Consider the following 27,599-nt stretch of genomic DNA (forward strand, 5'->3'; position numbering starts at 1 on the left):
AACCGTGAAAGGGGCGGGCCCAACAAGGTCCCCTTCATGGGCACTATCACTGCTTGCTGTCAGGGAGGCTGCCAGACAATTTTCCATGCACACTCTGGGCTGGGGGGCAGTCAACCACCAGTACACACAGCAGAACCTAAACCCATACCATTATTGCTAAGCAGCAAGACAGGGGCCCATTGCACTCCCACGGGGCCTTTTTAAATGCAATCCATAACCCGGATTTGCCAGGAACCCTTCTTACTCCTCCTACTTGCATGTGACACTGGGCTTAGGATCTGCATAGGAAACACACACACAAGCACACACCTACCTTTGTTGCCTGCAGATGCCTCCTTGGCTGTCCCCAAACGGTATCAAACCAACACCCACGGGAAGCTGTAAGCATAGAGGACATGCCTGCACCCCATTGGACTTACCTGTGTGGGTTAAATCCGGGTTATTTGACAACCTATGGCGGTGATGGTTCTGCTCAGGCAGAGCAGTGCTGATGCTCCTCATAAAGCTGTCGCTGCTGTGAAGGTTCTAGGTGACATCACAAATCCCTATGGTTACATACACAACAAAGCTGGGTTGTTGTTGTTTACACTCTGCAAGGCCTGTGGAAGTGAGTGACATCATAGCACTGTAGTTCTGAGGGTTCAAGATGGATGCAACAATCTCCTGTTGCTTCTATGAAGGCCGTAATAGACGACATCACCAAACAGCTCCATAGTCACATACACAGCAAAGGAGAGATGTTGTTTACACCTAGTGATGTCAGTGGTATTGAGTGACATCACAGCACAGTGCTAAGGCTCCTGGGCCTGGACACAGCAGCGGCTGCAATATCTCAACGGAGAATACGTTTATATCTATGTGTGTGTGTGCGCATATATATATATATATATATATATATATATATATATATATATATATTTCTCCGCCGAAATCACTTTTAAACCCATTTCCACCTTTTTTTCCCTTCTCTTCCTCTTACTTTTTTTTCACGTTTTTTTACGTTTTTCTCCTTTTCGCCTCTTTTCTGGGCGTATTATTCTTCTTTTTCTTCTTTTTTTTCGTCTAATGCATACCCCATCAGTGCAGCAATGCTTATTCAATACCGCCAGCAGATGGAGACACTGGGGGATCATTTTCTAAGGATTTATACTGATTTTTCCTGTCTGAATTTGTCGCACAGAAAGTTGCAGGCCAAATATGTGTGACATTTCTGCGACTTTAGCTTCTAGAGCATTTTTACAACATTATACATAGGTGCTGAATACATAAAAAGCGACTGTTCAGCGACAGACAAGTCGCATCGGCTGAAAGTAGGCCAGAATGTCAGTCCATGTTGGAGCAGGTTTAGATACAGTCTAAAGCATAGATCTCAAAGTCTGTGCACAGAATTTAGCAAGGGCCTCGCACCTTCTGATGCATCAGGTAGGTGCACAATAGCATAGCCTAACCCTCTGTACTTTGGTCTATATTGATGCGGGACATAGACAGCCAGCTGATGACCAATCCATTAGTGCAATGGATGGCTGGAAGCATTTGTCTTTGCCTTTGCAATACCACAGAAGCAATGCATGGTCAATGTACAGCAATGACACACCTGTGTGAACAGCCAGGAGACCCCCCCCCCCCCCCATGTTATGTTACATAGTTACATAGTTAGTACGGTCGAAAAAAGACATATGTCCATCAAGTTCAACCAGGGAATTAAGGGGTAGGGGTGTGGCGCGATATTGGGGAAGGGATGAGATTTTATATTTCTTCATAAGCATTAATCTTATTTTGTCAATTAGGAACATTCAGCACCCACCCGCTATCAAGGCAGCTGCCTATCATGTCATGCCCTACCTGCACAGGTGTGCTGGCTACTCAAATGATCCAATTAAGGAGGCCATTTAGTCAGCAGCAGCAGAAGTCCTGTGCCTGGACGCTCCAACAGGGGCCAGACACAAGCAGAAGCAGAAGCAGCAGAAGCAGCAGCAGCACCACCTTTTGTTTTTTGGCTGCAGCAGCAGCAAGGCCCACAGGGCTGGCTAGCTGGCTAGCCAGCAAGCAGGTAGCAATGAAAGTAGGAATCTTTCTTTTTAACCCTGTAAGGGGGTGGTGCACTGTACCCGAAGATACTGCCATATCGGGTCAATGCATAGGGCGACGGAAGCAAGCTTCGAAATCGGCCCCCGTTCTCAAAAATCCATTTAATATATGGTCCCCAGATAGGGGACGTATCAGATATTAAACTGATAAGAACAGATACTACACTTGATCTTAGCCAAAAGGCCGAGAAGCGATAACCGTGAAAGGGGCGGGCCCAACAAGGTCCCCTTCATGGGCACTATCACTGCTTGCTGTCAGGGAGGCTGCCAGACAATTTTCCATGCACACTCTGGGCTGGGGGGCAGTCAACCACCAGTACACACAGCAGAACCTAAACCCATACCATTATTGCTAAGCAGCAAGACAGGGGCCCATTGCACTCCCACGGGGCCTTTTTAAATGCAATCCATAACCCGGATTTGCCAGGAACCCTTCTTACTCCTCCTACTTGCATGTGACACTGGGCTTAGGATCTGCATAGGAAACACACACACAAGCACACACCTACCTTTGTTGCCTGCAGATGCCTCCTTGGCTGTCCCCAAACGGTATCAAACCAACACCCACGGGAAGCTGTAAGCATAGAGGACATGCCTGCACCCCATTGGACTTACCTGTGTGGGTTAAATCCGGGTTATTTGACAACCTATGGCGGTGATGGTTCTGCTCAGGCAGAGCAGTGCTGATGCTCCTCATAAAGCTGTCGCTGCTGTGAAGGTTCTAGGTGACATCACAAATCCCTATGGTTACATACACAACAAAGCTGGGTTGTTGTTGTTTACACTCTGCAAGGCCTGTGGAAGTGAGTGACATCATAGCACTGTAGTTCTGAGGGTTCAAGATGGATGCAACAATCTCCTGTTGCTTCTATGAAGGCCGTAATAGACGACATCACCAAACAGCTCCATAGTCACATACACAGCAAAGGAGAGATGTTGTTTACACCTAGTGATGTCAGTGGTATTGAGTGACATCACAGCACAGTGCTAAGGCTCCTGGGCCTGGACACACAGCAGCGGCTGCAATATCTCAACGGAGAATACGTTTATATCTATGTGTGTGTGTGCGCATATATATATATATATATATATATATATATATATATATATATATTTCTCCGCCGAAATCACTTTTAAACCCATTTCCACCTTTTTTTCCCTTCTCTTCCTCTTACTTTTTTTTCACGTTTTTTTACGTTTTTCTCCTTTTCGCCTCTTTTCTGGGCGTATTATTCTTCTTTTTCTTCTTTTTTTTCGTCTAATGCATACCCCATCAGTGCAGCAATGCTTATTCAATACCGCCAGCAGATGGAGACACTGGGGGATCATTTTCTAAGGATTTATACTGATTTTTCCTGTCTGAATTTGTCGCACAGAAAGTTGCAGGCCAAATATGTGTGACATTTCTGCGACTTTAGCTTCTAGAGCATTTTTACAACATTATACATAGGTGCTGAATACATAAAAAGCGACTGTTCAGCGACAGACAAGTCGCATCGGCTGAAAGTAGGCCAGAATGTCAGTCCATGTTGGAGCAGGTTTAGATACAGTCTAAAGCATAGATCTCAAAGTCTGTGCACAGAATTTAGCAAGGGCCTCGCACCTTCTGATGCATCAGGTAGGTGCACAATAGCATAGCCTAACCCTCTGTACTTTGGTCTATATTGATGCGGGACATAGACAGCCAGCTGATGACCAATCCATTAGTGCAATGGATGGCTGGAAGCATTTGTCTTTGCCTTTGCAATACCACAGAAGCAATGCATGGTCAATGTACAGCAATGACACACCTGTGTGAACAGCCAGGAGACCCCCCCCCCCCCCATGTTATGTTACATAGTTACATAGTTAGTACGGTCGAAAAAAGACATATGTCCATCAAGTTCAACCAGGGAATTAAGGGGTAGGGGTGTGGCGCGATATTGGGGAAGGGATGAGATTTTATATTTCTTCATAAGCATTAATCTTATTTTGTCAATTAGGAACATTCAGCACCCACCCGCTATCAAGGCAGCTGCCTATCATGTCATGCCCTACCTGCACAGGTGTGCTGGCTACTCAAATGATCCAATTAAGGAGGCCATTTAGTCAGCAGCAGCAGAAGTCCTGTGCCTGGACGCTCCAACAGGGGCCAGACACAAGCAGAAGCAGAAGCAGCAGAAGCAGCAGCAGCACCACCTTTTGTTTTTTGGCTGCAGCAGCAGCAAGGCCCACAGGGCTGGCTAGCTGGCTAGCCAGCAAGCAGGTAGCAATGAAAGTAGGAATCTTTCTTTTTAACCCTGTAAGGGGGTGGTGCACTGTACCCGAAGATACTGCCATATCGGGTCAATGCATAGGGCGACGGAAGCAAGCTTCGAAATCGGCCCCCGTTCTCAAAAATCCATTTAATATATGGTCCCCAGATAGGGGACGTATCAGATATTAAACTGATAAGAACAGATACTACACTTGATCTTAGCCAAAAGGCCGAGAAGCGATAACCGTGAAAGGGGCGGGCCCAACAAGGTCCCCTTCATGGGCACTATCACTGCTTGCTGTCAGGGAGGCTGCCAGACAATTTTCCATGCACACTCTGGGCTGGGGGGCAGTCAACCACCAGTACACACAGCAGAACCTAAACCCATACCATTATTGCTAAGCAGCAAGACAGGGGCCCATTGCACTCCCACGGGGCCTTTTTAAATGCAATCCATAACCCGGATTTGCCAGGAACCCTTCTTACTCCTCCTACTTGCATGTGACACTGGGCTTAGGATCTGCATAGGAAACACACACACAAGCACACACCTACCTTTGTTGCCTGCAGATGCCTCCTTGGCTGTCCCCAAACGGTATCAAACCAACACCCACGGGAAGCTGTAAGCATAGAGGACATGCCTGCACCCCATTGGACTTACCTGTGTGGGTTAAATCCGGGTTATTTGACAACCTATGGCGGTGATGGTTCTGCTCAGGCAGAGCAGTGCTGATGCTCCTCATAAAGCTGTCGCTGCTGTGAAGGTTCTAGGTGACATCACAAATCCCTATGGTTACATACACAACAAAGCTGGGTTGTTGTTGTTTACACTCTGCAAGGCCTGTGGAAGTGAGTGACATCATAGCACTGTAGTTCTGAGGGTTCAAGATGGATGCAACAATCTCCTGTTGCTTCTATGAAGGCCGTAATAGACGACATCACCAAACAGCTCCATAGTCACATACACAGCAAAGGAGAGATGTTGTTTACACCTAGTGATGTCAGTGGTATTGAGTGACATCACAGCACAGTGCTAAGGCTCCTGGGCCTGGACACAGCAGCGGCTGCAATATCTCAACGGAGAATACGTTTATATCTATGTGTGTGTGTGCGCATATATATATATATATATATATATATATATATATATATATATATATATATTTCTCCGCCGAAATCACTTTTAAACCCATTTCCACCTTTTTTTCCCTTCTCTTCCTCTTACTTTTTTTTCACGTTTTTTTATGTTTTTCTCCTTTTCGCCTCTTTTCTGGGCGTATTATTCTTCTTTTTCTTCTTTTTTTTCGTCTAATGCATACCCCATCAGTGCAGCAATGCTTATTCAATACCGCCAGCAGATGGAGACACTGGGGGATCATTTTCTAAGGATTTATACTGATTTTTCCTGTCTGAATTTGTCGCACAGAAAGTTGCAGGCCAAATATGTGTGACATTTCTGCGACTTTAGCTTCTAGAGCATTTTTACAACATTATACATAGGTGCTGAATACATAAAAAGCGACTGTTCAGCGACAGACAAGTCGCATCGGCTGAAAGTAGGCCAGAATGTCAGTCCATGTTGGAGCAGGTTTAGATACAGTCTAAAGCATAGATCTCAAAGTCTGTGCACAGAATTTAGCAAGGGCCTCGCACCTTCTGATGCATCAGGTAGGTGCACAATAGCATAGCCTAACCCTCTGTACTTTGGTCTATATTGATGCGGGACATAGACAGCCAGCTGATGACCAATCCATTAGTGCAATGGATGGCTGGAAGCATTTGTCTTTGCCTTTGCAATACCACAGAAGCAATGCATGGTCAATGTACAGCAATGACACACCTGTGTGAACAGCCAGGAGACCCCCCCCCCCATGTTATGTTACATAGTTACATAGTTAGTACGGTCGAAAAAAGACATATGTCCATCAAGTTCAACCAGGGAATTAAGGGGTAGGGGTGTGGCGCGATATTGGGGAAGGGATGAGATTTTATATTTCTTCATAAGCATTAATCTTATTTTGTCAATTAGGAACATTCAGCACCCACCCGCTATCAAGGCAGCTGCCTATCATGTCATGCCCTACCTGCACAGGTGTGCTGGCTACTCAAATGATCCAATTAAGGAGGCCATTTAGTCAGCAGCAGCAGAAGTCCTGTGCCTGGACGCTACAACAGCGGCCAGACACAAGCAGAAGCAGAAGCAGCAGAAGCAGCAGCAGCACCACCTTTTGTTTTTTGGCTGCAGCAGCAGCAAGGCCCACAGGGCTGGCTAGCTGGCTAGCCAGCAAGCAGGTAGCAATGAAAGTAGGAATCTTTCTTTTTAACCCTGTAAGGGGGTGGTGCACTGTACCCGAAGATACTGCCATATCGGGTCAATGCATAGGGCGACGGAAGCAAGCTTCGAAATCGGCCCCCGTTCTCAAAAATCCATTTAATATATGGTCCCCAGATAGGGGACGTATCAGATATTAAACTGATAAGAACAGATACTACACTTGATCTTAGCCAAAAGGCCGAGAAGCGATAACCGTGAAAGGGGCGGGCCCAACAAGGTCCCCTTCATGGGCACTATCACTGCTTGCTGTCAGGGAGGCTGCCAGACAATTTTCCATGCACACTCTGGGCTGGGGGGCAGTCAACCACCAGTACACACAGCAGAACCTAAACCCATACCATTATTGCTAAGCAGCAAGACAGGGGCCCATTGCACTCCCACGGGGCCTTTTTAAATGCAATCCATAACCCGGATTTGCCAGGAACCCTTCTTACTCCTCCTACTTGCATGTGACACTGGGCTTAGGATCTGCATAGGAAACACACACACAAGCACACACCTACCTTTGTTGCCTGCAGATGCCTCCTTGGCTGTCCCCAAACGGTATCAAACCAACACCCACGGGAAGCTGTAAGCATAGAGGACATGCCTGCACCCCATTGGACTTACCTGTGTGGGTTAAATCCGGGTTATTTGACAACCTATGGCGGTGATGGTTCTGCTCAGGCAGAGCAGTGCTGATGCTCCTCATAAAGCTGTCGCTGCTGTGAAGGTTCTAGGTGACATCACAAATCCCTATGGTTACATACACAACAAAGCTGGGTTGTTGTTGTTTACACTCTGCAAGGCCTGTGGAAGTGAGTGACATCATAGCACTGTAGTTCTGAGGGTTCAAGATGGATGCAACAATCTCCTGTTGCTTCTATGAAGGCCGTAATAGACGACATCACCAAACAGCTCCATAGTCACATACACAGCAAAGGAGAGATGTTGTTTACACCTAGTGATGTCAGTGGTATTGAGTGACATCACAGCACAGTGCTAAGGCTCCTGGGCCTGGACACAGCAGCGGCTGCAATATCTCAACGGAGAATACGTTTATATCTATGTGTGTGTGTGCGCATATATATATATATATATATATATATATATATATATTTCTCCGCCGAAATCACTTTTAAACCCATTTCCACCTTTTTTTCCCTTCTCTTCCTCTTACTTTTTTTTCACGTTTTTTTACGTTTTTCTCCTTTTCGCCTCTTTTCTGGGCGTATTATTCTTCTTTTTCTTCTTTTTTTTCGTCTAATGCATACCCCATCAGTGCAGCAATGCTTATTCAATACCGCCAGCAGATGGAGACACTGGGGGATCATTTTCTAAGGATTTATACTGATTTTTCCTGTCTGAATTTGTCGCACAGAAAGTTGCAGGCCAAATATGTGTGACATTTCTGCGACTTTAGCTTCTAGAGCATTTTTACAACATTATACATAGGTGCTGAATACATAAAAAGCGACTGTTCAGCGACAGACAAGTCGCATCGGCTGAAAGTAGGCCAGAATGTCAGTCCATGTTGGAGCAGGTTTAGATACAGTCTAAAGCATAGATCTCAAAGTCTGTGCACAGAATTTAGCAAGGGCCTCGCACCTTCTGATGCATCAGGTAGGTGCACAATAGCATAGCCTAACCCTCTGTACTTTGGTCTATATTGATGCGGGACATAGACAGCCAGCTGATGACCAATCCATTAGTGCAATGGATGGCTGGAAGCATTTGTCTTTGCCTTTGCAATACCACAGAAGCAATGCATGGTCAATGTACAGCAATGACACACCTGTGTGAACAGCCAGGAGACCCCCCCCCCCCCCCCCATGTTATGTTACATAGTTACATAGTTAGTACGGTCGAAAAAAGACATATGTCCATCAAGTTCAACCAGGGAATTAAGGGGTAGGGGTGTGGCGCGATATTGGGGAAGGGATGAGATTTTATATTTCTTCATAAGCATTAATCTTATTTTGTCAATTAGGAACATTCAGCACCCACCCGCTATCAAGGCAGCTGCCTATCATGTCATGCCCTACCTGCACAGGTGTGCTGGCTACTCAAATGATCCAATTAAGGAGGCCATTTAGTCAGCAGCAGCAGAAGTCCTGTGCCTGGACGCTCCAACAGGGGCCAGACACAAGCAGAAGCAGAAGCAGCAGAAGCAGCAGCAGCACCACCTTTTGTTTTTTGGCTGCAGCAGCAGCAAGGCCCACAGGGCTGGCTAGCTGGCTAGCCAGCAAGCAGGTAGCAATGAAAGTAGGAATCTTTCTTTTTAACCCTGTAAGGGGGTGGTGCACTGTACCCGAAGATACTGCCATATCGGGTCAATGCATAGGGCGACGGAAGCAAGCTTCGAAATCGGCCCCCGTTCTCAAAAATCCATTTAATATATGGTCCCCAGATAGGGGACGTATCAGATATTAAACTGATAAGAACAGATACTACACTTGATCTTAGCCAAAAGGCCGAGAAGCGATAACCGTGAAAGGGGCGGGCCCAACAAGGTCCCCTTCATGGGCACTATCACTGCTTGCTGTCAGGGAGGCTGCCAGACAATTTTCCATGCACACTCTGGGCTGGGGGGCAGTCAACCACCAGTACACACAGCAGAACCTAAACCCATACCATTATTGCTAAGCAGCAAGACAGGGGCCCATTGCACTCCCACGGGGCCTTTTTAAATGCAATCCATAACCCGGATTTGCCAGGAACCCTTCTTACTCCTCCTACTTGCATGTGACACTGGGCTTAGGATCTGCATAGGAAACACACACACAAGCACACACCTACCTTTGTTGCCTGCAGATGCCTCCTTGGCTGTCCCCAAACGGTATCAAACCAACACCCACGGGAAGCTGTAAGCATAGAGGACATGCCTGCACCCCATTGGACTTACCTGTGTGGGTTAAATCCGGGTTATTTGACAACCTATGGCGGTGATGGTTCTGCTCAGGCAGAGCAGTGCTGATGCTCCTCATAAAGCTGTCGCTGCTGTGAAGGTTCTAGGTGACATCACAAATCCCTTTGGTTACATACACAACAAAGCTGGGTTGTTGTTGTTTACACTCTGCAAGGCCTGTGGAAGTGAGTGACATCATAGCACTGTAGTTCTGAGGGTTCAAGATGGATGCAACAATCTCCTGTTGCTTCTATGAAGGCCGTAATAGACGACATCACCAAACAGCTCCATAGTCACATACACAGCAAAGGAGAGATGTTGTTTACACCTAGTGATGTCAGTGGTATTGAGTGACATCACAGCACAGTGCTAAGGCTCCTGGGCCTGGACACAGCAGCGGCTGCAATATCTCAACGGAGAATACGTTTATATCTATGTGTGTGTGTGCGCATATATATATATATATATATATATATATATATATATATATATTTCTCCGCCGAAATCACTTTTAAACCCATTTCCACCTTTTTTTCCCTTCTCTTCCTCTTACTTTTTTTTCACGTTTTTTTACGTTTTTCTCCTTTTCGCCTCTTTTCTGGGCGTATTATTCTTCTTTTTCTTCTTTTTTTTCGTCTAATGCATACCCCATCAGTGCAGCAATGCTTATTCAATACCGCCAGCAGATGGAGACACTGGGGGATCATTTTCTAAGGATTTATACTGATTTTTCCTGTCTGAATTTGTCGCACAGAAAGTTGCAGGCCAAATATGTGTGACATTTCTGCGACTTTAGCTTCTAGAGCATTTTTACAACATTATACATAGGTGCTGAATACATAAAAAGCGACTGTTCAGCGACAGACAAGTCGCATCGGCTGAAAGTAGGCCAGAATGTCAGTCCATGTTGGAGCAGGTTTAGATACAGTCTAAAGCATAGATCTCAAAGTCTGTGCACAGAATTTAGCAAGGGCCTCGCACCTTCTGATGCATCAGGTAGGTGCACAATAGCATAGCCTAACCCTCTGTACTTTGGTCTATATTGATGCGGGACATAGACAGCCAGCTGATGACCAATCCATTAGTGCAATGGATGGCTGGAAGCATTTGTCTTTGCCTTTGCAATACCACAGAAGCAATGCATGGTCAATGTACAGCAATGACACACCTGTGTGAACAGCCAGGAGACCCCCCCCCCCATGTTATGTTACATAGTTACATAGTTAGTACGGTCGAAAAAAGACATATGTCCATCAAGTTCAACCAGGGAATTAAGGGGTAGGGGTGTGGCGCGATATTGGGGAAGGGATGAGATTTTATATTTCTTCATAAGCATTAATCTTATTTTGTCAATTAGGAACATTCAGCACCCACCCGCTATCAAGGCAGCTGCCTATCATGTCATGCCCTACCTGCACAGGTGTGCTGGCTACTCAAATGATCCAATTAAGGAGGCCATTTAGTCAGCAGCAGCAGAAGTCCTGTGCCTGGACGCTCCAACAGGGGCCAGACACAAGCAGAAGCAGAAGCAGCAGAAGCACCACCTTTTGTTTTTTGGCTGCAGCAGCAGCAAGGCCCACAGGGCTGGCTAGCTGGCTAGCCAGCAAGCAGGTAGCAATGAAAGTAGGAATCTTTCTTTTTAACCCTGTAAGGGGGTGGTGCACTGTACCCGAAGATACTGCCATATCGGGTCAATGCATAGGGCGACGGAAGCAAGCTTCGAAATCGGCCCCCGTTCTCAAAAATCCATTTAATATATGGTCCCCAGATAGGGGACGTATCAGATATTAAACTGATAAGAACAGATTTTTTTATCTAAAGCCGAGGAACGTGCTTTCGATTCACCCAAAGTGCAAGAAAAAGTGCAAACGTGTTACACTAAAAAAAACGTGCACAAAGGATGCGGTCTATCGCAAGCCCTTCTCCGATAGGAGAGAGGCCCCCCAACAAACCTTACCCTTCGCCTCCGGACCAAAAGGTACCTGCGAGGTTCCAGGTTCGATGTCCCTTTTCACCGAAGCTACTAGGGGACCACAAATGCTCCCGGCATCCCCCTTGGCGTTAGCCAAGGTATCTGCCCGCAGAGCCGATTACGGTAGGTACCCTGCCAAAGCAGGAGTACCCGGGGTGTTTGCAGGGAGGTGCGGAACCTAATGGCCACACACACCTCCCCTAGACCGCCAGGAGGGACACCCAGAAGGGCTACCGCATCCTGACAAATCCTGTGAACACACAACACGCAAAAAGTGACACAGTGAGACAAAAAATAAATAAATAAGTGAATGTGTGCAGATATACTGCCCGGACATCCGGCCGGATCTATAAAAATTTCTCTGATCCTAGCCAGAAGGCCGGGAATCAAGAGGTGAGTGCCACAAGGTGAAGAGATTATGGTGCCCGTGCTTCAACTCAGTGAGTCTATCCTCCCAGTGAGTTTCGGCACCTCGGGGTCACCACTCCCCGAGGCACAAAAGTACCTCGGCTCTAGACCCTCTCAGCCTCATGGCGAGACCCGGAGGGAACAGGTCACATCGGGGCAGCCGTCGAGCTGATTCCTCAGAACCAGCCCCGGAAAGCCCTGGTACACCTGCATCCTCCATGCAGCACCCATCCCCACCAGCCCCATATCGGCGTTACGGTCCACCGGTATGAAAAACTGATAAGAACAGATACTACACTTGATCTTAGCCAAAAGGCCGAGAAGCGATAACCGTGAAAGGGGCGGGCCCAACAAGGTCCCCTTCATGGGCACTATCACTGCTTGCTGTCAGGGAGGCTGCCAGACAATTTTCCATGCACACTCTGGGCTGGGGGGCAGTCAACCACCAGTACACACAGCAGAACCTAAACCCATACCATTATTGCTAAGCAGCAAGACAGGGGCCCATTGCACTCCCACGGGGCCTTTTTAAATGCAATCCATAACCCGGATTTGCCAGGAACCCTTCTTACTCCTCCTACTTGCATGTGACACTGGGCTTAGGATCTGCATAGGAAACACACACACAAGCACACACCTACCTTTGTTGCCTGCAGATGCCTCCTTGGCTGTCCCCAAACGGTATCAAACCAACACCCACGGGAAGCTGTAAGCATAGAGGACATGCCTGCACCCCATTGGACTTACCTGTGTGGGTTAAATCCGGGTTATTTGACAACCTATGGCGGTGATGGTTCTGCTCAGGCAGAGCAGTGCTGATGCTCCTCATAAAGCTGTCGCTGCTGTGAAGGTTCTAGGTGACATCACAAATCCCTATGGTTACATACACAACAAAGCTGGGTTGTTGTTGTTTACACTCTGCAAGGCCTGTGGAAGTGAGTGACATCATAGCACTGTAGTTCTGAGGGTTCAAGATGGATGCAACAATCTCCTGTTGCTTCTATGAAGGCCGTAATAGACGACATCACCAAACAGCTCCATAGTCACATACACAGCAAAGGAGAGATGTTGTTTACACCTAGTGATGTCAGTGGTATTGAGTGACATCACAGCACAGTGCTAAGGCTCCTGGGCCTGGACACAGCAGCGGCTGCAATATCTCAACGGAGAATATGTTTATATCTATGTGTGTGTGTGCGCATATATATATATATATATATATATATATATATATATATATATATATATTTCTCCGCCGAAATCACTTTTAAACCCATTTCCACCTTTTTTTCCCTTCTCTTCCTCTTACTTTTTTTTCACGTTTTTTTACGTTTTTCTCCTTTTCGCCTCTTTTCTGGGCGTATTATTCTTCTTTTTCTTCTTTTTTTTCGTCTAATGCATACCCCATCAGTGCAGCAATGCTTATTCAATACCGCCAGCAGATGGAGACACTGGGGGATCATTTTCTAAGGATTTATACTGATTTTTCCTGTCTGAATTTGTCGCACAGAAAGTTGCAGGCCAAATATGTGTGACATTTCTGCGACTTTAGCTTCTAGAGCATTTTTACAACATTATACATAGGTGCTGAATACATAAAAAGCGACTGTTCAGCGACAGACAAGTCGCATCGGCTGAAAGTAGGCCAGAATGTCAGTCCATGTTGGAGCAGGTTTAGATACAGTCTAAAGCATAGATCTCAAAGTCTGTGCACAGAATTTAGCAAGGGCCTCGCACCTTCTGATGCATCAGGTAGGTGCACAATAGCATAGCCTAACCCTCTGTACTTTGGTCTATATTGATGCGGGACATAGACAGCCAGCTGATGACCAATCCATTAGTGCAATGGATGGCTGGAAGCATTTGTCTTTGCCTTTGCAATACCACAGAAGCAATGCATGGTCAATGTACAGCAATGACACACCTGTGTGAACAGCCAGGAGACCCCCCCCCCCATGTTATGTTACATAGTTACATAGTTAGTACGGTCGAAAAAAGACATATGTCCATCAAGTTCAACCAGGGAATTAAGGGGTAGGGGTGTGGCGCGATATTGGGGAAGGGATGAGATTTTATATTTCTTCATAAGCATTAATCTTATTTTGTCAATTAGGAACATTCAGCACCCACCCGCTATCAAGGCAGCTGCCTATCATGTCATGCCCTACCTGCACAGGTGTGCTGGCTACTCAAATGATCCAATTAAGGAGGCCATTTAGTCAGCAGCAGCAGAAGTCCTGTGCCTGGACGCTCCAACAGGGGCCAGACACAAGCAGAAGCAGAAGCAGCACCACCTTTTGTTTTTTGGCTGCAGCAGCAGCAAGGCCCACAGGGCTGGCTAGCTGGCTAGCCAGCAAGCAGGTAGCAATGAAAGTAGGAATCTTTCTTTTTAACCCTGTAAGGGGGTGGTGCACTGTACCCGAAGATACTGCCATATCGGGTCAATGCATAGGGCGACGGAAGCAAGCTTCGAAATCGGCCCCCGTTCTCAAAAATCCATTTAATATATGGTCCCCAGATAGGGGACGTATCAGATATTAAACTGATAAGAACAGATACTACACTTGATCTTAGCCAAAAGGCCGAGAAGCGATAACCGTGAAAGGGGCGGGCCCAACAAGGTCCCCTTCATGGGCACTATCACTGCTTGCTGTCAGGGAGGCTGCCAGACAATTTTCCATGCACACTCTGGGCTGGGGGGCAGTCAACCACCAGTACACACAGCAGAACCTAAACCCATACCATTATTGCTAAGCAGCAAGACAGGGGCCCATTGCACTCCCACGGGGCCTTTTTAAATGCAATCCATAACCCGGATTTGCCAGGAACCCTTCTTACTCCTCCTACTTGCATGTGACACTGGGCTTAGGATCTGCATAGGAAACACACACACAAGCACACACCTACCTTTGTTGCCTGCAGATGCCTCCTTGGCTGTCCCCAAACGGTATCAAACCAACACCCACGGGAAGCTGTAAGCATAGAGGACATGCCTGCACCCCATTGGACTTACCTGTGTGGGTTAAATCCGGGTTATTTGACAACCTATGGCGGTGATGGTTCTGCTCAGGCAGAGCAGTGCTGATGCTCCTCATAAAGCTGTCGCTGCTGTGAAGGTTCTAGGTGACATCACAAATCCCTATGGTTACATACACAACAAAGCTGGGTTGTTGTTGTTTACACTCTGCAAGGCCTGTGGAAGTGAGTGACATCATAGCACTGTAGTTCTGAGGGTTCAAGATGGATGCAACAATCTCCTGTTGCTTCTATGAAGGCCGTAATAGACGACATCACCAAACAGCTCCATAGTCACATACACAGCAAAGGAGAGATGTTGTTTACACCTAGTGATGTCAGTGGTATTGAGTGACATCACAGCACAGTGCTAAGGCTCCTGGGCCTGGACACAGCAGCGGCTGCAATATCTCAACGGAGAATACGTTTATATCTATGTGTGTGTGTGCGCATATATATATATATATATATATATATATATATATATATATATATATATATATATATTTCTCCGCCGAAATCACTTTTAAACCCATTTCCACCTTTTTTTCCCTTCTCTTCCTCTTACTTTTTTTTCACGTTTTTTTACGTTTTTCTCCTTTTCGCCTCTTTTCTGGGCGTATTATTCTTCTTTTTCTTCTTTTTTTTCGTCTAATGCATACCCCATCAGTGCAGCAATGCTTATTCAATACCGCCAGCAGATGGAGACACTGGGGGATCATTTTCTAAGGATTTATACTGATTTTTCCTGTCTGAATTTGTCGCACAGAAAGTTGCAGGCCAAATATGTGTGACATTTCTGCGACTTTAGCTTCTAGAGCATTTTTACAACATTATACATAGGTGCTGAATACATAAAAAGCGACTGTTCAGCGACAGACAAGTCGCATCGGCTGAAAGTAGGCCAGAATGTCAGTCCATGTTGGAGCAGGTTTAGATACAGTCTAAAGCATAGATCTCAAAGTCTGTGCACAGAATTTAGCAAGGGCCTCGCACCTTCTGATGCATCAGGTAGGTGCACAATAGCATAGCCTAACCCTCTGTACTTTGGTCTATATTGATGCGGGACATAGACAGCCAGCTGATGACCAATCCATTAGTGCAATGGATGGCTGGAAGCATTTGTCTTTGCCTTTGCAATACCACAGAAGCAATGCATGGTCAATGTACAGCAATGACACACCTGTGTGAACAGCCAGGAGACCCCCCCCCCCCCCCCCATGTTATGTTACATAGTTACATAGTTAGTACGGTCGAAAAAAGACATATGTCCATCAAGTTCAACCAGGGAATTAAGGGGTAGGGGTGTGGCGCGATATTGGGGAAGGGATGAGATTTTATATTTCTTCATAAGCATTAATCTTATTTTGTCAATTAGGAACATTCAGCACCCACCCGCTATCAAGGCAGCTGCCTATCATGTCATGCCCTACCTGCACAGGTGTGCTGGCTACTCAAATGATCCAATTAAGGAGGCCATTTAGTCAGCAGCAGCAGAAGTCCTGTGCCTGGACGCTCCAACAGGGGCCAGACACAAGCAGAAGCAGCAGCAGCACCACCTTTTGTTTTTTGGCTGCAGCAGCAGCAAGGCCCACAGGGCTGGCTAGCTGGCTAGCCAGCAAGCAGGTAGCAATGAAAGTAGGAATCTTTCTTTTTAACCCTGTAAGGGGGTGGTGCACTGTACCCGAAGATACTGCCATATCGGGTCAATGCATAGGGCGACGGAAGCAAGCTTCGAAATCGGCCCCCGTTCTCAAAAATCCATTTAATATATGGTCCCCAGATAGGGGACGTATCAGATATTAAACTGATAAGAACAGATACTACACTTGATCTTAGCCAAAAGGCCGAGAAGCGATAACCGTGAAAGGGGCGGGCCCAACAAGGTCCCCTTCATGGGCACTATCACTGCTTGCTGTCAGGGAGGCTGCCAGACAATTTTCCATGCACACTCTGGGCTGGGGGGCAGTCAACCACCAGTACACACAGCAGAACCTAAACCCATACCATTATTGCTAAGCAGCAAGACAGGGGCCCATTGCACTCCCACGGGGCCTTTTTAAATGCAATCCATAACCCGGATTTGCCAGGAACCCTTCTTACTCCTCCTACTTGCATGTGACACTGGGCTTAGGATCTGCATAGGAAACACACACACAAGCACACACCTACCTTTGTTGCCTGCAGATGCCTCCTTGGCTGTCCCCAAACGGTATCAAACCAACACCCACGGGAAGCTGTAAGCATAGAGGACATGCCTGCACCCCATTGGACTTACCTGTGTGGGTTAAATCCGGGTTATTTGACAACCTATGGCGGTGATGGTTCTGCTCAGGCAGAGCAGTGCTGATGCTCCTCATAAAGCTGTCGCTGCTGTGAAGGTTCTAGGTGACATCACAAATCCCTATGGTTACATACACAACAAAGCTGGGTTGTTGTTGTTTACACTCTGCAAGGCCTGTGGAAGTGAGTGACATCATAGCACTGTAGTTCTGAGGGTTCAAGATGGATGCAACAATCTCCTGTTGCTTCTATGAAGGCCGTAATAGACGACATCACCAAACAGCTCCATAGTCACATACACAGCAAAGGAGAGATGTTGTTTACACCTAGTGATGTCAGTGGTATTGAGTGACATCACAGCACAGTGCTAAGGCTCCTGGGCCTGGACACAGCAGCGGCTGCAATATCTCAACGGAGAATACGTTTATATCTATGTGTGTGTGTGCGCATATATATATATATATATATATATATATATATATATATATATATATATATATTTCTCCGCCGAAATCACTTTTAAACCCATTTCCACCTTTTTTTCCCTTCTCTTCCTCTTACTTTTTTTTCACGTTTTTTTACGTTTTTCTCCTTTTCGCCTCTTTTCTGGGCGTATTATTCTTCTTTTTCTTCTTTTTTTTCGTCTAATGCATACCCCATCAGTGCAGCAATGCTTATTCAATACCGCCAGCAGATGGAGACACTGGGGGATCATTTTCTAAGGATTTATACTGATTTTTCCTGTCTGAATTTGTCGCACAGAAAGTTGCAGGCCAAATATGTGTGACATTTCTGCGACTTTAGCTTCTAGAGCATTTTTACAACATTATACATAGGTGCTGAATACATAAAAAGCGACTGTTCAGCGACAGACAAGTCGCATCGGCTGAAAGTAGGCCAGAATGTCAGTCCATGTTGGAGCAGGTTTAGATACAGTCTAAAGCATAGATCTCAAAGTCTGTGCACAGAATTTAGCAAGGGCCTCGCACCTTCTGATGCATCAGGTAGGTGCACAATAGCATAGCCTAACCCTCTGTACTTTGGTCTATATTGATGCGGGACATAGACAGCCAGCTGATGACCAATCCATTAGTGCAATGGATGGCTGGAAGCATTTGTCTTTGCCTTTGCAATACCACAGAAGCAATGCATGGTCAATGTACAGCAATGACACACCTGTGTGAACAGCCAGGAGACCCCCCCCCATGTTATGTTACATAGTTACATAGTTAGTACGGTCGAAAAAAGACATATGTCCATCAAGTTCAACCAGGGAATTAAGGGGTAGGGGTGTGGCGCGATATTGGGGAAGGGATGAGATTTTATATTTCTTCATAAGCATTCATCTTATTTTGTCAATTAGGAACATTCAGCACCCACCCGCTATCAAGGCAGCTGCCTATCATGTCATGCCCTACCTGCACAGGTGTGCTGGCTACTCAAATGATCCAATTAAGGAGGCCATTTAGTCAGCAGCAGCAGAAGTCCTGTGCCTGGACGCTCCAACAGGGGCCAGACACAAGCAGAAGCAGAAGCAGCAGAAGCAGCAGCAGCACCACCTTTTGTTTTTTGGCTGCAGCAGCAGCAAGGCCCACAGGGCTGGCTAGCTGGCTAGCCAGCAAGCAGGTAGCAATGAAAGTAGGAATCTTTCTTTTTAACCCTGTAAGGGGGTGGTGCACTGTACCCGAAGATACTGCCATATCGGGTCAATGCATAGGGCGACGGAAGCAAGCTTCGAAATCGGCCCCCGTTCTCAAAAATCCATTTAATATATGGTCCCCAGATAGGGGACGTATCAGATATTAAACTGATAAGAACAGATACTACACTTGATCTTAGCCAAAAGGCCGAGAAGCGATAACCGTGAAAGGGGCGGGCCCAACAAGGTCCCCTTCATGGGCACTATCACTGCTTGCTGTCAGGGAGGCTGCCAGACAATTTTCCATGCACACTCTGGGCTGGGGGGCAGTCAACCACCAGTACACACAGCAGAACCTAAACCCATACCATTATTGCTAAGCAGCAAGACAGGGGCCCATTGCACTCCCACGGGGCCTTTTTAAATGCAATCCATAACCCGGATTTGCCAGGAACCCTTCTTACTCCTCCTACTTGCATGTGACACTGGGCTTAGGATCTGCATAGGAAACACACACACAAGCACACACCTACCTTTGTTGCCTGCAGATGCCTCCTTGGCTGTCCCCAAACGGTATCAAACCAACACCCACGGGAAGCTGTAAGCATAGAGGACATGCCTGCACCCCATTGGACTTACCTGTGTGGGTTAAATCCGGGTTATTTGACAACCTATGGCGGTGATGGTTCTGCTCAGGCAGAGCAGTGCTGATGCTCCTCATAAAGCTGTCGCTGCTGTGAAGGTTCTAGGTGACATCACAAATCCCTATGGTTACATACACAACAAAGCTGGGTTGTTGTTGTTTACACTCTGCAAGGCCTGTGGAAGTGAGTGACATCATAGCACTGTAGTTCTGAGGGTTCAAGATGGATGCAACAATCTCCTGTTGCTTCTATGAAGGCCGTAATAGACGACATCACCAAACAGCTCCATAGTCACATACACAGCAAAGGAGAGATGTTGTTTACACCTAGTGATGTCAGTGGTATTGAGTGACATCACAGCACAGTGCTAAGGCTCCTGGGCCTGGACACAGCAGCGGCTGCAATATCTCAACGGAGAATACGTTTATATCTATGTGTGTGTGTGCGCATATATATATATATATATATATATATATATATATATATATATATATATTTCTCCGCCGAAATCACTTTTAAACCCATTTCCACCTTTTTTTCCCTTCTCTTCCTCTTACTTTTTTTTCACGTTTTTTTACGTTTTTCTCCTTTTCGCCTCTTTTCTGGGCGTATTATTCTTCTTTTTCTTCTTTTTTTTCGTCTAATGCATACCCCATCAGTGCAGCAATGCTTATTCAATACCGCCAGCAGATGGAGACACTGGGGGATCATTTTCTAAGGATTTATACTGATTTTTCCTGTCTGAATTTGTCGCACAGAAAGTTGCAGGCCAAATATGTGTGACATTTCTGCGACTTTAGCTTCTAGAGCATTTTTACAACATTATACATAGGTGCTGAATACATAAAAAGCGACTGTTCAGCGACAGACAAGTCGCATCGGCTGAAAGTAGGCCAGAATGTCAGTCCATGTTGGAGCAGGTTTAGATACAGTCTAAAGCATAGATCTCAAAGTCTGTGCACAGAATTTAGCAAGGGCCTCGCACCTTCTGATGCATCAGGTAGGTGCACAATAGCATAGCCTAACCCTCTGTACTTTGGTCTATATTGATGCGGGACATAGACAGCCAGCTGATGACCAATCCATTAGTGCAATGGATGGCTGGAAGCATTTGTCTTTGCCTTTGCAATACCACAGAAGCAATGCATGGTCAATGTACAGCAATGACACACCTGTGTGAACAGCCAGGAGACCCCCCCCCCCCCCCATGTTATGTTACATAGTTACATAGTTAGTACGGTCGAAAAAAGACATATGTCCATCAAGTTCAACCAGGGAATTAAGGGGTAGGGGTGTGGCGCGATATTGGGGAAGGGATGAGATTTTATATTTCTTCATAAGCATTAATCTTATTTTGTCAATTAGGAACATTCAGCACCCACCCGCTATCAAGGCAGCTGCCTATCATGTCATGCCCTACCTGCACAGGTGTGCTGGCTACTCAAATGATCCAATTAAGGAGGCCATTTAGTCAGCAGCAGCAGAAGTCCTGTGCCTGGACGCTCCAACAGGGGCCAGACACAAGCAGAAGCAGAAGCAGCAGAAGCAGCAGCAGCACCACCTTTTGTTTTTTGGCTGCAGCAGCAGCAAGGCCCACAGGGCTGGCTAGCTGGCTAGCCAGCAAGCAGGTAGCAATGAAAGTAGGAATCTTTCTTTTTAACCCTGTAAGGGGGTGGTGCACTGTACCCGAAGATACTGCCATATCGGGTCAATGCATAGGGCGACGGAAGCAAGCTTCGAAATCGGCCCCCGTTCTCAAAAATCCATTTAATATATGGTCCCCAGATAGGGGACGTATCAGATATTAAACTGATAAGAACAGATACTACACTTGATCTTAGCCAAAAGGCCGAGAAGCGATAACCGTGAAAGGGGCGGGCCCAACAAGGTCCCCTTCATGGGCACTATCACTGCTTGCTGTCAGGGAGGCTGCCAGACAATTTTCCATGCACACTCTGGGCTGGGGGGCAGTCAACCACCAGTACACACAGCAGAACCTAAACCCATACCATTATTGCTAAGCAGCAAGACAGGGGCCCATTGCACTCCCACGGGGCCTTTTTAAATGCAATCCATAACCCGGATTTGCCAGGAACCCTTCTTACTCCTCCTACTTGCATGTGACACTGGGCTTAGGATCTGCATAGGAAACACACACACAAGCACACACCTACCTTTGTTGCCTGCAGATGCCTCCTTGGCTGTCCCCAAACGGTATCAAACCAACACCCACGGGAAGCTGTAAGCATAGAGGACATGCCTGCACCCCATTGGACTTACCTGTGTGGGTTAAATCCGGGTTATTTGACAACCTATGGCGGTGATGGTTCTGCTCAGGCAGAGCAGTGCTGATGCTCCTCATAAAGCTGTCGCTGCTGTGAAGGTTCTAGGTGACATCACAAATCCCTATGGTTACATACACAACAAAGCTGGGTTGTTGTTGTTTACACTCTGCAAGGCCTGTGGAAGTGAGTGACATCATAGCACTGTAGTTCTGAGGGTTCAAGATGGATGCAACAATCTCCTGTTGCTTCTATGAAGGCCGTAATAGACGACATCACCAAACAGCTCCATAGTCACATACACAGCAAAGGAGAGATGTTGTTTACACCTAGTGATGTCAGTGGTATTGAGTGACATCACAGCACAGTGCTAAGGCTCCTGGGCCTGGACACAGCAGCGGCTGCAATATCTCAACGGAGAATACGTTTATATCTATGTGTGTGTGTGCGCATATATATATATATATATATATATATATATATATATATATATATTTCTCCGCCGAAATCACTTTTAAACCCATTTCCACCTTTTTTTCCCTTCTCTTCCTCTTACTTTTTTTTCACGTTTTTTTACGTTTTTCTCCTTTTCGCCTCTTTTCTGGGCGTATTATTCTTCTTTTTCTTCTTTTTTTTCGTCTAATGCATACCCCATCAGTGCAGCAATGCTTATTCAATACCGCCAGCAGATGGAGACACTGGGGGATCATTTTCTAAGGATTTATACTGATTTTTCCTGTCTGAATTTGTCGCACAGAAAGTTGCAGGCCAAATATGTGTGACATTTCTGCGACTTTAGCTTCTAGAGCATTTTTACAACATTATACATAGGTGCTGAATACATAAAAAGCGACTGTTCAGCGACAGACAAGTCGCATCGGCTGAAAGTAGGCCAGAATGTCAGTCCATGTTGGAGCAGGTTTAGATACAGTCTAAAGCATAGATCTCAAAGTCTGTGCACAGAATTTAGCAAGGGCCTCGCACCTTCTGATGCATCAGGTAGGTGCACAATAGCATAGCCTAACCCTCTGTACTTTGGTCTATATTGATGCGGGACATAGACAGCCAGCTGATGACCAATCCATTAGTGCAATGGATGGCTGGAAGCATTTGTCTTTGCCTTTGCAATACCACAGAAGCAATGCATGGTCAATGTACAGCAATGACACACCTGTGTGAACAGCCAGGAGACCCCCCCCCCCCCCCCCCATGTTATGTTACATAGTTACATAGTTAGTACGGTCGAAAAAAGACATATGTCCATCAAGTTCAACCAGGGAATTAAGGGGTAGGGGTGTGGCGCGATATTGGGGAAGGGATGAGATTTTATATTTCTTCATAAGCATTAATCTTATTTTGTCAATTAGGAACATTCAGCACCCACCCGCTATCAAGGCAGCTGCCTATCATGTCATGCCCTACCTGCACAGGTGTGCTGGCTACTCAAATGATCCAATTAAGGAGGCCATTTAGTCAGCAGCAGCAGAAGTCCTGTGCCTGGACGCTCCAACAGGGGCCAGACACAAGCAGAAGCAGAAGCAGCAGAAGCAGCAGCAGCACCACCTTTTGTTTTTTGGCTGCAGCAGCAGCAAGGCCCACAGGGCTGGCTAGCTGGCTAGCCAGCAAGCAGGTAACAATGAAAGTAGGAATCTTTCTTTTTAACCCTGTAAGGGGGTGGTGCACTGTACCCGAAGATACTGCCATATCGGGTCAATGCATAGGGCGACGGAAGCAAGCTTCGAAATCGGCCCCCGTTCTCAAAAATCCATTTAATATATGGTCCCCAGATAGGGGACGTATCAGATATTAAACTGATAAGAACAGATACTACACTTGATCTTAGCCAAAAGGCCGAGAAGCGATAACCGTGAAAGGGGCGGGCCCAACAAGGTCCCCTTCATGGGCACTATCACTGCTTGCTGTCAGGGAGGCTGCCAGACAATTTTCCATGCACACTCTGGGCTGGGGGGCAGTCAACCACCAGTACACACAGCAGAACCTAAACCCATACCATTATTGCTAAGCAGCAAGACAGGGGCCCATTGCACTCCCACGGGGCCTTTTTAAATGCAATCCATAACCCGGATTTGCCAGGAACCCTTCTTACTCCTCCTACTTGCATGTGACACTGGGCTTAGGATCTGCATAGGAAACACACACACAAGCACACACCTACCTTTGTTGCCTGCAGATGCCTCCTTGGCTGTCCCCAAACGGTATCAAACCAACACCCACGGGAAGCTGTAAGCATAGAGGACATGCCTGCACCCCATTGGACTTACCTGTGTGGGTTAAATCCGGGTTATTTGACAACCTATGGCGGTGATGGTTCTGCTCAGGCAGAGCAGTGCTGATGCTCCTCATAAAGCTGTCGCTGCTGTGAAGGTTCTAGGTGACATCACAAATCCCTATGGTTACATACACAACAAAGCTGGGTTGTTGTTGTTTACACTCTGCAAGGCCTGTGGAAGTGAGTGACATCATAGCACTGTAGTTCTGAGGGTTCAAGATGGATGCAACAATCTCCTGTTGCTTCTATGAAGGCCGTAATAGACGACATCACCAAACAGCTCCATAGTCACATACACAGCAAAGGAGAGATGTTGTTTACACCTAGTGATGTCAGTGGTATTGAGTGACATCACAGCACAGTGCTAAGGCTCCTGGGCCTGGACACAGCAGCGGCTGCAATATCTCAACGGAGAATACGTTTATATCTATGTGTGTGTGTGCGCATATATATATATATATATATATATATATATTTCTCCGCCGAAATCACTTTTAAACCCATTTCCACCTTTTTTTCCCTTCTCTTCCTCTTACTTTTTTTTCACGTTTTTTTACGTTTTTCTCCTTTTCGCCTCTTTTCTGGGCGAATTATTCTTCTTCTTTTTCTTCTTTTTTTTCGTCTAATGCATACCCCATCAGTGCAGCAATGCTTATTCAATACCGCCAGCAGATGGAGACACTGGGGGATCATTTTCTAAGGATTTATACTGATTTTTCCTGTCTGAATTTGTCGCACAGAAAGTTGCAGGCCAAATATGTGTGACATTTCTGCGACTTTAGCTTCTAGAGCATTTTTACAACATTATACATAGGTGCTGAATACATAAAAAGCGACTGTTCAGCGACAGACAAGTCGCATCGGCTGAAAGTAGGCCAGAATGTCAGTCCATGTTGGAGCAGGTTTAGATACAGTCTAAAGCATAGATCTCAAAGTCTGTGCACAGAATTTAGCAAGGGCCTCGCACCTTCTGATGCATCAGGTAGGTGCACAATAGCATAGCCTAACCCTCTGTACTTTGGTCTATATTGATGCGGGACATAGACAGCCAGCTGATGACCAATCCATTAGTGCAATGGATGGCTGGAAGCATTTGTCTTTGCCTTTGCAATACCACAGAAGCAATGCATGGTCAATGTACAGCAATGACACACCTGTGTGAACAGCCAGGAGACCCCCCCCCCCCCCCATGTTATGTTACATAGTTACATAGTTAGTACGGTCGAAAAAAGACATATGTCCATCAAGTTCAACCAGGGAATTAAGGGGTAGGGGTGTGGCGCGATATTGGGGAAGGGATGAGATTTTATATTTCTTCATAAGCATTAATCTTATTTTGTCAATTAGGAACATTCAGCACCCACCCGCTATCAAGGCAGCTGCCTATCATGTCATGCCCTACCTGCACAGGTGTGCTGGCTACTCAAATGATCCAATTAAGGAGGCCATTTAGTCAGCAGCAGCAGAAGTCCTGTGCCTGGACGCTCCAACAGGGGCCAGACACAAGCAGAAGCAGCAGAAGCAGCAGCAGCACCACCTTTTGTTTTTTGGCTGCAGCAGCAGCAAGGCCCACAGGGCTGGCTAGCTGGCTAGCCAGCAAGCAGGTAGCAATGAAAGTAGGAATCTTTCTTTTTAACCCTGTAAGGGGGTGGTGCACTGTACCCGAAGATACTGCCATATCGGGTCAATGCATAGGGCGACGGAAGCAAGCTTCGAAATCGGCCCCCGTTCTCAAAAATCCATTTAATATATGGTCCCCAGATAGGGGACGTATCAGATATTAAACTGATAAGAACAGATACTACACTTGATCTTAGCCAAAAGGCCGAGAAGCGATAACCGTGAAAGGGGCGGGCCCAACAAGGTCCCCTTCATGGGCACTATCACTGCTTGCTGTCAGGGAGGCTGCCAGACAATTTTCCATGCACACTCTGGGCTGGGGGGCAGTCAACCACCAGTACACACAGCAGAACCTAAACCCATACCATTATTGCTAAGCAGCAAGACAGGGGCCCATTGCACTCCCACGGGGCCTTTTTAAATGCAATCCATAACCCGGATTTGCCAGGAACCCTTCTTACTCCTCCTACTTGCATGTGACACTGGGCTTAGGATCTGCATAGGAAACACACACACAAGCACACACCTACCTTTGTTGCCTGCAGATGCCTCCTTGGCTGTCCCCAAACGGTATCAAACCAACACCCACGGGAAGCTGTAAGCATAGAGGACATGCCTGCACCCCATTGGACTTACCTGTGTGGGTTAAATCCGGGTTATTTGACAACCTATGGCGGTGATGGTTCTGCTCAGGCAGAGCAGTGCTGATGCTCCTCATAAAGCTGTCGCTGCTGTGAAGGTTCTAGGTGACATCACAAATCCCTATGGTTACATACACAACAAAGCTGGGTTGTTGTTGTTTACACTCTGCAAGGCCTGTGGAAGTGAGTGACATCATAGCACTGTAGTTCTGAGGGTTCAAGATGGATGCAACAATCTCCTGTTGCTTCTATGAAGGCCGTAATAGACGACATCACCAAACAGCTCCATAGTCACATACACAGCAAAGGAGAGATGTTGTTTACACCTAGTGATGTCAGTGGTATTGAGTGACATCACAGCACAGTGCTAAGGCTCCTGGGCCTGGACACAGCAGCGGCTGCAATATCTCAACGGAGAATACGTTTATATCTATGTGTGTGTGTGCGCATATATATATATATATATATATATATATATATATATATATATATTTCTCCGCCGAAATCACTTTTAAACCCATTTCCACCTTTTTTTCCCTTCTCTTCCTCTTACTTTTTTTTCACGTTTTTTTACGTTTTTCTCCTTTTCGCCTCTTTTCTGGGCGTATTATTCTTCTTTTTCTTCTTTTTTTTCGTCTAATGCATACCCCATCAGTGCAGCAATGCTTATTCAATACCGCCAGCAGATGGAGACACTGGGGGATCATTTTCTAAGGATTTATACTGATTTTTCCTGTCTGAATTTGTCGCACAGAAAGTTGCAGGCCAAATATGTGTGACATTTCTGCGACTTTAGCTTCTAGAGCATTTTTACAACATTATACATAGGTGCTGAATACATAAAAAGCGACTGTTCAGCGACAGACAAGTCGCATCGGCTGAAAGTAGGCCAGAATGTCAGTCCATGTTGGAGCAGGTTTAGATACAGTCTAAAGCATAGATCTCAAAGTCTGTGCACAGAATTTAGCAAGGGCCTCGCACCTTCTGATGCATCAGGTAGGTGCACAATAGCATAGCCTAACCCTCTGTACTTTGGTCTATATTGATGCGGGACATAGACAGCCAGCTGATGACCAATCCATTAGTGCAATGGATGGCTGGAAGCATTTGTCTTTGCCTTTGCAATACCACAGAAGCAATGCATGGTCAATGTACAGCAATGACACACCTGTGTGAACAGCCAGGAGACCCCCCCCCCCCCCCCCATGTTATGTTACATAGTTAGTACGGTCGAAAAAAGACATATGTCCATCAAGTTCA

General features: G+C 46.3%; 11 non-coding genes and 1 pseudogene across 11 annotated transcripts; all 12 read right to left on the bottom strand.

The window, feature by feature from the left end:
- Positions 1 to 2,092: 2,092 nt before the first annotated feature.
- Positions 2,093 to 2,283, bottom strand: LOC130343909 (U2 spliceosomal RNA). The gene has a single exon (XR_008883043.1). It is a non-coding gene; the product is annotated as a U2 spliceosomal RNA (small nuclear RNA).
- Positions 2,284 to 4,374: 2,091 nt separating this feature from the next.
- On the bottom strand, positions 4,375 to 4,565 carry LOC130343910 (U2 spliceosomal RNA). The gene has a single exon (XR_008883044.1). It is a non-coding gene; the product is annotated as a U2 spliceosomal RNA (small nuclear RNA).
- Positions 4,566 to 6,657: 2,092 nt separating this feature from the next.
- On the bottom strand, positions 6,658 to 6,848 carry LOC130343911 (U2 spliceosomal RNA). The gene has a single exon (XR_008883045.1). It is a non-coding gene; the product is annotated as a U2 spliceosomal RNA (small nuclear RNA).
- Positions 6,849 to 8,932: 2,084 nt separating this feature from the next.
- On the bottom strand, positions 8,933 to 9,123 carry LOC130343912 (U2 spliceosomal RNA). The gene has a single exon (XR_008883046.1). It is a non-coding gene; the product is annotated as a U2 spliceosomal RNA (small nuclear RNA).
- A 2,075-nt stretch (positions 9,124 to 11,198) lies between these two features.
- Positions 11,199 to 11,378, bottom strand: LOC130343875 (U2 spliceosomal RNA; annotated as a pseudogene).
- A 687-nt stretch (positions 11,379 to 12,065) lies between these two features.
- On the bottom strand, positions 12,066 to 12,253 carry LOC130343882 (U2 spliceosomal RNA). The gene has a single exon (XR_008883022.1). It is a non-coding gene; the product is annotated as a U2 spliceosomal RNA (small nuclear RNA).
- Positions 12,254 to 14,328: 2,075 nt separating this feature from the next.
- LOC130343914 (U2 spliceosomal RNA) lies at positions 14,329 to 14,519 on the bottom strand. Its single transcript, XR_008883047.1, has one exon. It is a non-coding gene; the product is annotated as a U2 spliceosomal RNA (small nuclear RNA).
- A 2,089-nt stretch (positions 14,520 to 16,608) lies between these two features.
- LOC130343915 (U2 spliceosomal RNA) lies at positions 16,609 to 16,799 on the bottom strand. The gene has a single exon (XR_008883048.1). It is a non-coding gene; the product is annotated as a U2 spliceosomal RNA (small nuclear RNA).
- A 2,092-nt stretch (positions 16,800 to 18,891) lies between these two features.
- LOC130343916 (U2 spliceosomal RNA) lies at positions 18,892 to 19,082 on the bottom strand. Its single transcript, XR_008883049.1, has one exon. It is a non-coding gene; the product is annotated as a U2 spliceosomal RNA (small nuclear RNA).
- Positions 19,083 to 21,176: 2,094 nt separating this feature from the next.
- Positions 21,177 to 21,367, bottom strand: LOC130343917 (U2 spliceosomal RNA). The gene has a single exon (XR_008883050.1). It is a non-coding gene; the product is annotated as a U2 spliceosomal RNA (small nuclear RNA).
- Positions 21,368 to 23,460: 2,093 nt separating this feature from the next.
- LOC130343918 (U2 spliceosomal RNA) lies at positions 23,461 to 23,651 on the bottom strand. Its single transcript, XR_008883051.1, has one exon. It is a non-coding gene; the product is annotated as a U2 spliceosomal RNA (small nuclear RNA).
- Positions 23,652 to 25,724: 2,073 nt separating this feature from the next.
- LOC130343920 (U2 spliceosomal RNA) lies at positions 25,725 to 25,915 on the bottom strand. The gene has a single exon (XR_008883052.1). It is a non-coding gene; the product is annotated as a U2 spliceosomal RNA (small nuclear RNA).
- Between the last annotated feature and the right edge of the window lie 1,684 nt (positions 25,916 to 27,599).

The sequence above is a fragment of the Hyla sarda genome, unplaced genomic scaffold (assembly GCF_029499605.1).
Source record: "Hyla sarda isolate aHylSar1 unplaced genomic scaffold, aHylSar1.hap1 scaffold_697, whole genome shotgun sequence".
NCBI lineage: Eukaryota > Metazoa > Chordata > Amphibia > Anura > Hylidae > Hyla > Hyla sarda.